At 31.7% G+C, this 12,160-nt stretch overlaps 1 long non-coding RNA gene across 1 annotated transcript in view; it reads left to right on the forward strand.

Annotated features, from left to right (window-relative positions):
* LOC130451395 (uncharacterized) overlaps positions 1-11,610 on the forward strand; it is a 31,985-nt gene extending 20,375 nt beyond the window's left edge. Inside the window, exon 3 of the long non-coding RNA XR_008910718.1 lies at positions 2,259-11,610. This is a non-coding gene — a long non-coding RNA (uncharacterized LOC130451395). The remainder of the gene's footprint in view (positions 1-2,258) is intronic.
* The last annotated feature ends 550 nt before the right edge of the window (positions 11,611-12,160 follow it).

Genomic DNA, 12,160 nt, shown 5'->3' on the forward strand with positions numbered 1-12,160 from the left:
ATAAACATCTGTAGTAGAGCTCGCTAGAATCTTAAAAGATTTGGGATTTAACATAACAAAGAAAAATTCAGAGGACTTCAAAGAATCGGTTGTAAAGAATACTCAGGGTTTCTTACTTTATTCGCCTGTAACGTAAAAAGAAGTAAGTAAAAATCGAATTTCAAAACGTTTATACTTCTGCTATTATGACATTCGTACGTGACAGCTGTCAAGCCTGGGAAATTATCACTTATTAATATCGCAGTTAGGTCATGCGACCGAAATTTTTTTTGAAAAGTTTCAGCAAAAAATTCAAGCCTTATTTGCAAGCTTCAGCTGAATTTCTTAGAGAAATTAGGAAGATGATCGTGGATCGGTATGTTTTCGATTAGGGGCATAATATTCCTTATTAGAAAAAGTTGATGAAGTTTATTTAGGTATATAATTAAAGCTAAATTTAATTAAAATTATCAGTGTTGGCTACTAGCATATAAAAAGATTGAATCACTCTTCTATAAATAATTATAATTTAATACGAATTACACAATATTTCACTTTATGCGAAGATTTAAAGTGATTTTACCAAAATTAAATCAACAATAAAAATTTTCCACTCGTATTAGTTATTTATCCCGGAAGTTAAACACATGTAATACCGGAGGTTGCAGAAATTGAATCTTAAGTAGTTAACATAATAGTTTGTATTGTGAAACAAAAATCAATGTTACTGAAAGAATACAAATGTTCAATTCCTTTTATTTTCGAAGGATATCTAACGCGATGTGTATATTAGTTTTAGATTTAAATTTCCTGTTTTTTCTTGTACCTAAGTATGTTGATGAGATTTGGCGTAATTCTATAATTTTGGACATTTCATATTTTCCTTCTTCATAGATCCCAAGCTTCCATATTCATCCTGAAAGCTTGCCAAAATCAAAGTGAGGACAATGTTTATTGTTTTCTTCAGTTATGAAGCGTTGTACACCATAAATATATTTTGATAGGTCACAAGATCAGGGTAAGACTGCTCCTTCGTTATCAACATATTGGGTAGCAGAGTTTAAGCGAGGCCGTACGACCTACGAAGACCAGCATCGCAGTGGTCGACCAAATGAGGTGACGACTCCAGAAATCCACATGAAGGTACTGGATGATCGTCAACTGAAAGTACTCGAGTAGCAGACATTTCAGTTCAGGACATCGCATATTAACTGAAAATTTGGACATGAGAAATCTGTGATCCAGATGGTTGCCGCGTTTGCTCACAACAACGGCGTCTTGAAGATGATTTCATCGAATGTTTGGTAATGTTTCACAGAAAACTTTTTGCTCCGTTTCATAGCGGTGAATGAAACGTGACTTCATCACTTTACACCCGAAACAAGAGAACAATCAAAACAATGGACTTAAAAGGGAGAACCGGCTCTAAAGAAGGCAAAGACCGTTCCATCTGCAGGCAAGGTCATGTCGTCGGTTTTTTGGGATGCGCATGGGATAATTTTCATTGATTATCTTGCAAAAGAAAAAACTATCAACGGCGAGTATTATCGAACTTATTGTAGATCGCTGGGAAAAGTATATGGAGCTGGAAAGTGATAACGTTCAAAAATAAATATATGAAGTGAAGGATAATGAATTCATTTCAAGTATGTCGCGCTAAACCTCAAGATGATGTTACACATTGTAGGAACTTATTATGATGGTTTATAGAGAATATAAAAATAAACTTTAACCGTGATCTCAAACGAGTTAAATTCAAACGACTAACAAAGATGATTTGAATCGAGGAAGCAACGTTGAAATTGCCGTGTAGATTGAATGTAGTGCAGGTTGATAACTAAATTTTGTATTCTTTTTATGAATAAATTCCCGAAACTCAATAGTCTCATATATCAAGTAATACTAAATCAACTTATGCACTTTTTAATACAGTTTTTTTTTCTCGAGAAATTGAATTGTTTTATATGGGTTATGAAAAGAGTATAACCTGAAACAAAGTTACTACTTTTTCTTTCTTGAAGCTCACAATTGAATATTTGTGACAGCATTTTGACAGTTTTTAATTCATTGAAACCTCAGTTCAAATCAGGATTCAGTAATTCAAAACCTTTCGTTCTTTATCTAGTATTTGACTAGACTACAACTCTAGGATAGTACAAGAAGTAGCTGTATTTATAAAACTATACATTGGTGAAAAACGTGATTACATGTCATATCCTGAAATATAAACTTTTATATCGTAAATATCTTCCACATTATAGTAATTATCTTTGTTACAGGAGCGCCGTTCTATAAGGAACCTAGTAATTGGAAAACTATAGTTATTATAGTTTGCAGTGTTCTGTTCTTTGGTGCTGTGGTTTATGGTACTACATGCTTGCAGATTTGTAAAATGCATTTCTTCGAAAGAACCGAAAAAAAGTACACAAAAATGGATTCTTGCACTGACGTATGACAATGTAATAAATTGAGAATCTATGATATGTTTTGTTGTGATAAATACTTTGGTTTTAATATTGTTTGAAATTTTATTCAAAAAAAATTATGTAGTTATGTTAAAAGATAGATTTTGTTCTTAATCTTTCAATTTATACAATAATTTCTATATTTACTCTTCGATATAAGAAGGAAACGTTTTTTACACAAACAAATACGCTTCAGGGGTTGAAAGCTGATTGTATTATCGATCTATAGTAATTAACGGAATTATACAGAAAAATTAGAGAGAAGCATTTAACATTACATAATTATGAGTTAGAGATAAGATGCCTCCATATTTTCGTTATCTGGAGAATTTAGTCCATCAAAATTTTCAATTTCAAATCATTCTAAATATGAGTTTACAAAAATGATAATATTGTAACTATTAAACGACTTATTTGGGTCCAGAATCTATGCTAGGTCTAGCCTAAAGTGTAGCTATTACATCTCTCAGTAGTCTGCTCGTAAGACAAATTCTGCGGAGATATATGGAAACACCTGGAATGAGATAAGCTAAGGTACACATAGATAGATCTTTTACCTCTTTTACCAATCAACTGCTTCACTTATACAAGCGCCTTTTAATTGAACACAGTCATCTAAGACGCCATCTCCATGCTATAGGCATCACCAACGATATGGAATACTGTTGTAGTATGGATGGGGAAGAAACTAGAGTCTATTTCATCGGTGAATGCCTAGTATTCATATCCAAGAGGTTGGAACACTTGGGCAAACCTCACAGTTTGACCATCGAAAAAGATAATTAAACGATCAATGATTCGTTAAAGAATATTATTTGATGTCCACACAAGATATTAATTCTGAGAGAATTGGTTTTTAAAATTTTTATACAAATGGGAGGAATTATCTGTAAACCAGCTTTGAGACAATATAACCCCATAAGTAGTAAATGTAGCGCCATGAATAAGCATAATTTTTTTTAAATTTTTTTCGATTAGGTTGACAATTATGATGAAATTCATTATACCTGCTTTCCCAAAGGCAAACATGATCTACAAATAATCGGATTATTTTATTTTCTTAATTAACCGGCAACGGTGTGACATAAAAGATTGTTACTAAAAATCGGAAAATATTTACATGCTTGTTATGTTCAATCTAACCTGCAAGACCGTATAGTCCGGTCAATTTACACATTTATTCAAGGTCAAAGGTCAAAAAAATGAGTTTTTCGCGATTTTCAGCAAAACGGTTTATACCTTAGACAAAAATTGTAGATCATAAAATTATCAATTGAAAACATATCAATACTTTTTTCCTTCGAGCCACCCACTGTTTCTGAGATATAATGATTCAAAACGTTGTATAAGTTGTAATCGTCATAATATGCACACGTTTCCACGCCACCTATGAGGTAGTAGTTTCCTGAGTAAGCTTTTCCACGTCTGTTGTGATGTTTAACTTGAAACTACTGCAAAATAATGGAAATTATCAGAAATTGAAAAGATAAAAGCAATTTAAATTGAAAAAAGTTGTGAAATTTAATCGTCGTAGCTTTCAAATTCTTCTTCTCTCCATCTTCATTCTGAGTGCATGTAAATTGCGTCAATAGCGATGTATTTCATGTCGGAATCAAACCGATCCTCCACATTTAGCACTGCATCCTTTTTTGCACTTGCAAAAAATTGTGTTCAGTGGCACAGGTGGGAGTAAAGTTTCAATGGGTTCTAATGTATTGTTGACCAACTTCCAACCCCATTCTGTAGGGTCTAGCTGATAACCAACCATACTTGAACTACCCGAAACAGATGTTGATGAGCAGCAACTGAGGTTGGAGGAAGACAAGCCAATTGAACTTTTAGTATTTTTACGAAACACGTATATCGATACTTTATATGCAGGTGGTTTTTAAGGAGCTCCGTATATAGAAAGAAGAAAGCGACTGCCTTCTTATCGAGTTGAATTATTATTTTTAAAAACTTTAGCACATTGAACTAAATCTTGTTTTTCAAACATTTTGAAACCTGTTATTTTACCTTTCCTGTAAAATGCTGATGTCGTGTCACAGTCAATTATTGCGTGTAAAAATAGTACATGATTTCAATACATTGCAAAAGTAGATAAACTTTGATGAATAAATTTCCGATTGATGTTGAGCTTTTCCTGGTCTTAAGAAGAAAATAGTTTTTTCAGTTGGAGCTAGAGCAGTGAGTAATACGAGTAAGTCTACATTTTCACTAACAAGAATAGTTGTATTTGTATTTTAAGTGTAAGTTACAATGACCGATAAAAAAATATTTCAACATATATTACAACTCTAGAGATGTATATACGTGGCGTACTCGTGGATATTATGACGATTACAACATTTAGAACTATATTAATATGTTCTTTGTAAATAATTTTATGATCTACAATTTTTGTCTGATTTATTTTTATGATAAAACTTACCGTTTTACTGAAAATCGCAAAAAAACCATTTTCTTGACTTTTGACCTTGAATAAATTCTTTTCCATACGTTTGTATGATGGGGAATTTTCAAATTTCATTTTTAATTATATTTTAAACAATTGCACTGATTTACAGCTGGGAATTTATGTAGCTTTATTAGTTTAATTTGACGGGACTAGTATATCAAAGTTGACAAAAAAGCGAATATTTAGAGCTCCGGTTGATTGAGGCCCAAATTTTACAACTGATATTCAAACCTCAAACGTCACTTCAAACCATAGATACCGTTTTTTTCACGTTTTATAGATAGTGTTTACCGACAAACTTTAACGTTTAAACGTTAACATGAAACGTAGGATCCGAACATAACTTTTTTAAATTGTTCACATTTTTACGATATTATGAAGGTTTTCCGTAAAATGATTGAAAACTTGCACTTTATATTTGATGAACTCGACGGTGACGATGAAGAAATAAATAAATATTGTCGGCGTGCCGGGAAAACAAAAAGTTATTCGTTCTATTTGTCCAATTGTTCCATTTATTTTCTAAATTTGCTTTGATTTTATCGAGAACATAAGAGATTTTGTTATTTTCATCGTTAAATCCCTTTGCAAACTCCTCCCAACCTTTTCCCTTCTCTTTCCAAGTTACCGCATCACTTTTTTTGGATCCGACTGTTCCTTTTGTATTTCTTCACAAGGTTAGTCTAAAGCACTACTTCATTTCTAGAGAAAATGCAAAAAATTTCATTTTGGTTCAAATTAGAGTTTAAACCATAGTTTGAACTCCAGTTGTAAAATTGGTCCTGAACCAGTGTTCCCTCAAGGTAGTGTTTTGGGACCAATACTGTATCTATTATATACTTGTGACATCCTTGTTACGGAAAATGTTGCATTGGCTATATTTGCAGACGACACTGCAATACTAGCTGTTAGAAAATCAATTGGAGAGGTGGTCAAGAATATTCCAAATTCATTGAAAAAAAAAGTTATCTAACAAATGGAGTATTAACATCAGTTTAGGATAATCTGCTCATATCGTCTTTAACTATAAATATAAACAATCTCCCAGTTACATTTAACAATAAGATTATCTCATATGGAGAACTGTCAAATATTTAGGCTACATCTGGATGGTAAACTCAAGTGGCAGGAACATTTAAGAAATGAAGCAGATTAATTGCAACTCAAATATAAAATACTAAATTGGTTGCTAAGAAGAAGCTCACAACTTACTATTGAAAATAAGGGGCTAGTATACAACTTTGGGGCCGTACTAGTGAAAGTAACTTGCTTGCATTTAAAGAGTCTAAAACTGAATATCAAAGAATATAGTTGATTCCCCTTGGTAAGTCAGCAATCAATATCCATACCGGGAACTCTGTATAAAAACAGCCAAGAAGAACGACATCATAATCACATAAACAACTTTATGATAATCAAGACATAGTTCGCAGACGTTCTGTAAAATAACGAAAATATGGAAATGTCTTTATATCCAATGGGACACATTGTATATTTGAATTTATATAATATTACTTGAAACAAATTTAATTTATATGTAAGATATCCGACATGTTTTAGTGTTTACAGAACTACCAACATTTATTAGTGGTGTTACGTGCTTTTCATTCTGAATTATATAAATCTATTACGTTTTCAATATTTATGATTCTAATAAGGCTATTGTTACAATGTAGTTCAACACAAATCAGTAGGAAAACAAAAAAAGTGAATAATAATCATTTTAATCTGTTGGATTCATCTCAATATATAGTGGCCTGAGTACGTGAACAAAATTTTGTTGAATACTATATTTAAATATTGATCCAAGTTTATAAATGCCTGTTGATATAAATATTAAAGATAGCTGTATACACAATGAGTTTTATGTATAGAATGCTTCAATTATCTCTGAAACGGCTTGTATAATTTTTTTAAAATTTTATGCGCATCATTTTTGATATATGGTCAGATATTGTTGTCAGATTTTTCGTTTTTTTATATTGAGATTTCTTTAATGTATTGCAACATATATTTTTGGATTTGACACTTGCATTGCATACGAAATTTGTGGAAAATTATAGATCAGAAAGCTCTCGAATCTAGATATGAGACTTTTCAATCTAAATAACAACATTCCTGGACTTCCTATAAAATTATACTTTATTATTTTGACACGAAGGAAAATTGTTATTATAATTAGTTCATTTACAGACCACCACACACTACATTATATTGCAAAAATATAGTGCCGTTCAACACTTCTTTATTTTCATTATTCTATACAGAGTGAGTTTTACGTATGGAATGCCTCAATTATCTCGGAAACGGCTTGTACGGTATCTACATTGTTGTCAGGTCTTTCCATTTTGCGGAAAAATAATGCTTTTTATTATTTCACATGGATCTCCCTATATATTTTGTGTTTTTAGAAATACTGATTATTTTTCATGTAATATTCTCTATAATTAAATGTCACAATTTCCATTTACAGTATCTCCACCAAAGTTACAATAAATATTGTACATTTAGATGGCTACGATTGACCAAACTAGTTTAATTTGAATATTCTTTAATAATTTATGTGCTAATACAAATCTCGAAACAAGGTCTTGTGTCAGTAAATTAGTAAAAATATTAACGAAACTGGCGCGGTAAAATATTTATCCAAATCATGGCGCATAAAATCTACAACAACTAAAGACAAATCTTTACATGTTTGTGTCATGCTAGACTTAGATCCACATTTGTGAAGTAGTAAAATTACGAATTTTAGAAAATATACAGTCGATTACAGCAGATGCTCAAAATGTCTATTTACTTCAATACAAAAAGCCATGCGATTTTCAAAACTTTTGCAATACATCTTGCAACATCCCTTACTGCTCAATTCTTCTTATCTTTGTGATAATCCTATCTTTTAATTCCTGAATATTGACAGGCTTTGTTTCATAAACGATGTTTCTTAAGTGACCTCACAAGAAATAGTCTAAAGGATTCATGTCGGGTAATTGCGAGGCCCATTCGATAAAACCACGCCTTCCAACCCATCTTCTGGGAAACACATTATTTAGGTATTACTTCACCACACACGCATAGTGAGGTGGGGCACCATCTTGTAGCAAAATATTGTTGTTTGGGATATTGTTATTGTCTGAAAATTTCTTATAATGAAATTTTTTTTTAAATGTAATTGAAAATACTTGGATTGATGTATTAAAGTATCAGGAGCTATTTGTGGAATTTGGGGCTCTGTCATTAGTGCTGTTATGACAAAGAGAACAACAGCAAATGATGGAAGTATTGATGGTGTAGAAACTGCTGACATGAATTTATACATAATGCTGATTGAAGATTTTCTGAAACATTTGAAAATTGATCAGCTTTTTCTTACTCTGTCTCTGTATGATAACTAATTGACTAAATTAAAATCTTAAACATATGAATATTGTCATAATATAAGTCTTTGTTGCCATTCTTTTCTCATGTGCACATTATTCAATTGTGTGTTTGGATAAGTGAAATTTTTTTTTGTAATTTTAATATTGGGAGTCGAATAGGATTGTTATATGTCTTTTCTGATCCTTTCTACTGGATTAGTTTAGGCACATCATTTTTTGTCTGAGTGAAAGGATCTGGATTGAACCCTATGGAACTATGATTTCAGTGCTGTATATTCAGAATAATTTAAATAAGATTTACTTAGATGAAAGCTATAGCAGCTAGATCGTTCGTATATCTTATCTGGTATATTCAAAAAAATATGTTCTCTCCAATATATCGCGCAAAAATTATTGTTACTGTTATTAACATTTCCTTTTATTTAACAAATATCATTAAATATTTACTTTTTTATATTGACATTATATTTATTCATTATTAATTTTGTCATTGAAGGTTTTGTTAGATTTATGTTTATTTTAGAGATAGGCAAAGCGTTATCTCCTACAATTAACGGAAAACTGCCATAATAGTGTCTTAAAAAATTATACATAAGATATATATCTTCAGATATGACCTTCCATAAAGAACGGCGGCAGTTGTGACCATTTGTCCATATTTTATTAACCAAAGGTAGAAAGGGAAATGTTACCAAATAAATCTAGGATATTCTATGCAGTTTTCCTATACAAAAATATGATTTATAACATATCCAACAGAAAATCCAATTCCAACATTTGGTTTTCTTCTTCTATAGTATTTTTTCAAGCTAATAGAGTAACTTTCTAATACTACGTATCAAATGATTCACGTCTGCAGTTTCAAATGTGGCGCTATCTAATTATTTGTCTGATCCCAAATAAGTTGTATGATACGGTGGCAGTCGTAAAACTTTAATAGTCTAAGAACCATTGACCATTGATAGATTCCATTAATACTGCTTTGATTGCAGTATGATTACACCCCATCACTTTTCATTGCGTTCCAGCTTCTTAACGGTTTGAAGTGGGATTTTGACTTCGACAAATAGCTTCATGCGTAATATATTTCGACTCGACACCTTGCAGGACGACTTGAACCACAGTTCGAAGTAATCGACGATGATGATGACAGGTGCCAACTTGTAAGGTACCTTTCTCCAGAAATCTAAGGTCGCTACTTACGAGGATATATTGAAAAATTCTTATCCTACTATAGAACCAACAAAATTTCAATGTCAAAATAGTTTATTAATCAACATATTCTCCTCTTAATTGTATACATTTATTACAGCGAACCTGCAACGTCTCTAGACCTTTAAAAAAAATGTCTCTTCTTGATCTGCAAACTAGACTCCCACAGCTTTTATTATTTCCTCGTTGGAAGAAAATTTACGACCTTTTAAGCCTTTTTTAGTTGAGGAAAGAGATGATAGTCGAGCGGAGCCAAATCTTGTGAATAAAGGGGTGTTCTAGTAATTCAAACCCCAAAACACGAATTTTTTGCATGGCAACATTAGATTTGTGTGTAGGGGCATTGTCCTGCAAAAACAAAACACCTTTGGATAGCTTAACGCGTCTTTACTCTAATTTTTTCCCGTAGAGTGGTCAGTAATGTCGAATAGTAATCTCCAGTTATCTCCAAAAAATCAATCATGATTACTCCATGGCAATCCCAAAAAACTGAAGCAAGAACTTTTCCAGCATATTTTTGGATATGAAACTTCTCAGGTCTTGAAAAACCAGAGTGTCGCCATATTATCGATTGTTGCTTTGTTTCTGGATCGTAGAAATGTATCCAAGTCTCATCCATAGTAACAATTCTCTTTAAGAAGTCTACATCGTTTTCAAATTGAGCACAGATCGAACGCGATGCTTTTATCCTTGCACGCTTTTGGTCAATATTCAAACAATTGGGGATCCATTTTGCAGCAATTTTTCTCATTTCCAAAATGACGTGAACTATATGATGAACGCGTTCGTATGAAATATTCAGTGCTTCAGCTCAGATCCGTTTTAGCCCAATTCGACGGTCTGATAAAATCATGTCATGAACTGCATCGATATTTTCGGGGACTGACACAAAAATTGGCTCTCTCGAATGGTTATCATCTTCAATGGAGAATTTACCTCTTTTGAAGCTTCCAGTCCAATTTTTCACGGTCCCATACGAAGGACATTGATCACCAAGGGTAATAAGCATATCTTCGTAAATCTGCTTACCGCTTAACCCATTTAAATACATGTACTTGATGATGGCTCGATAAACCAATTTTTCTATTTCCACAATTTCGGTGGACATCTTTTTTCTTTTAATTTATTGGTTTACTTTTTTAAATACTTTACACTGACACTTCTAATATATTATTGTTCGTTGATATGGTAACGCAATATTTTGTTTATGTATGGAACTGGTCTAGGCTAACTAGACATCAATACATCCTCGTATGAATAAATAGTAAATTTTTCAATTTTGTTACATACAATTCGTCTATTTTATGTTGCTCTGACTGCTTTCAAATTAATTTTTAATATGATATATCTGTTTCGTTTAAATTGATTCTGTCTGAAATTTTTGGTGCACCAATCTATTAAAGCAGTTGCTTTGGTCAGTATTCTTGATCAATGATATTGTTTTTATTGATATTTATGTAATTTTTAATCCGACAACGACCTGATCTCCATTTTTATGTGCTTGATATAATAACTGTTCTGTTTTAGTACTTTTAATACTTGGGTAAATGATATTTTTATCCCTATTATAAACATACTAGTGTAGTCATAATTATTTTTGAAATTATTTTAACGAAAGCTAATATATTGCAGAAGAGAAAGCTAAAAACTTATAGTAAAGTTTTCGATATTTAAAGTTTTATTGCGGTTTTGAATGATATTTTATGCCAAAAGATATTTAAATTATTTATATAATTATATCAGCCCGTGACGATTTCATTGTGAAGTATGGGTAGTTATTTCTCTAGAAACATTCTGAAAATATTCAAGAAAACGAATGGTATCTTCTGAATTCACTATATTGTGACAGTTTTTCTTTGTACCTATGGATAGATTAAAAAATTGAATGTTAAACTGCTCAAATGAATGAATCAAATACTTAATTACATTAATTAGAAATAGATTTAAGATGTTGTGTTCAAGTTTTTCAATTTGATCCATTCAAAAACTATTTTCATAGACGGTAGAATTTATTATACTTAGTATATTTTTAATATTTTAAAGTTACTGATTAAACACAAATTTATACGTATTGTAAAAGTATTTATATTGTTTGTTAATAAATTTTCATTATATATTTCTTGTGTTTTATTGATTTAGCAAGTTTTTTTGTTCTTTCTCAGGTAAGAGTATGATAAGCCACCCCACGACGATGAACAGAAACTTCTCATCAATTATTATGACTTTTTACACACAGATAGATCTTGATGAGATCTATCGAACAAAGTTATCCATGGTTCCATATCTGTTAGCCTTCCTGAGATAATGGCCACTTCCGGTATCTCCGGAAGTAAATGTTTCCGCATAAAATATATGTGATAAATCGATTTCTCGTAATATCAATAGTCTTTGTATAGCTTAATGATAATCGTTGTGGGGTGGTTTATCAAACTTGTGCCGTTTCCGTTTATTTTACTAAACTTTCTTCAGTTTTTTGAAAAGACACCTTGTAAAATTGATTTTTTTCGTATGTTAAGATACAGTTAAGTACACAATGTATATATATATTGATCATTAGCATCAAGATAGGCTCGAGTTTTGGTGATAACCCTTCTAGCGGGCATTCATGTGGATGCCGGTCGGTCTATGAACAGGAAAATCTCGCTAGGGGCCAGATCTTAAGAATA

The sequence above is a fragment of the Diorhabda sublineata genome, chromosome X (assembly GCF_026230105.1).
Source record: "Diorhabda sublineata isolate icDioSubl1.1 chromosome X, icDioSubl1.1, whole genome shotgun sequence".
Taxonomy (NCBI): domain Eukaryota; kingdom Metazoa; phylum Arthropoda; class Insecta; order Coleoptera; family Chrysomelidae; genus Diorhabda; species Diorhabda sublineata.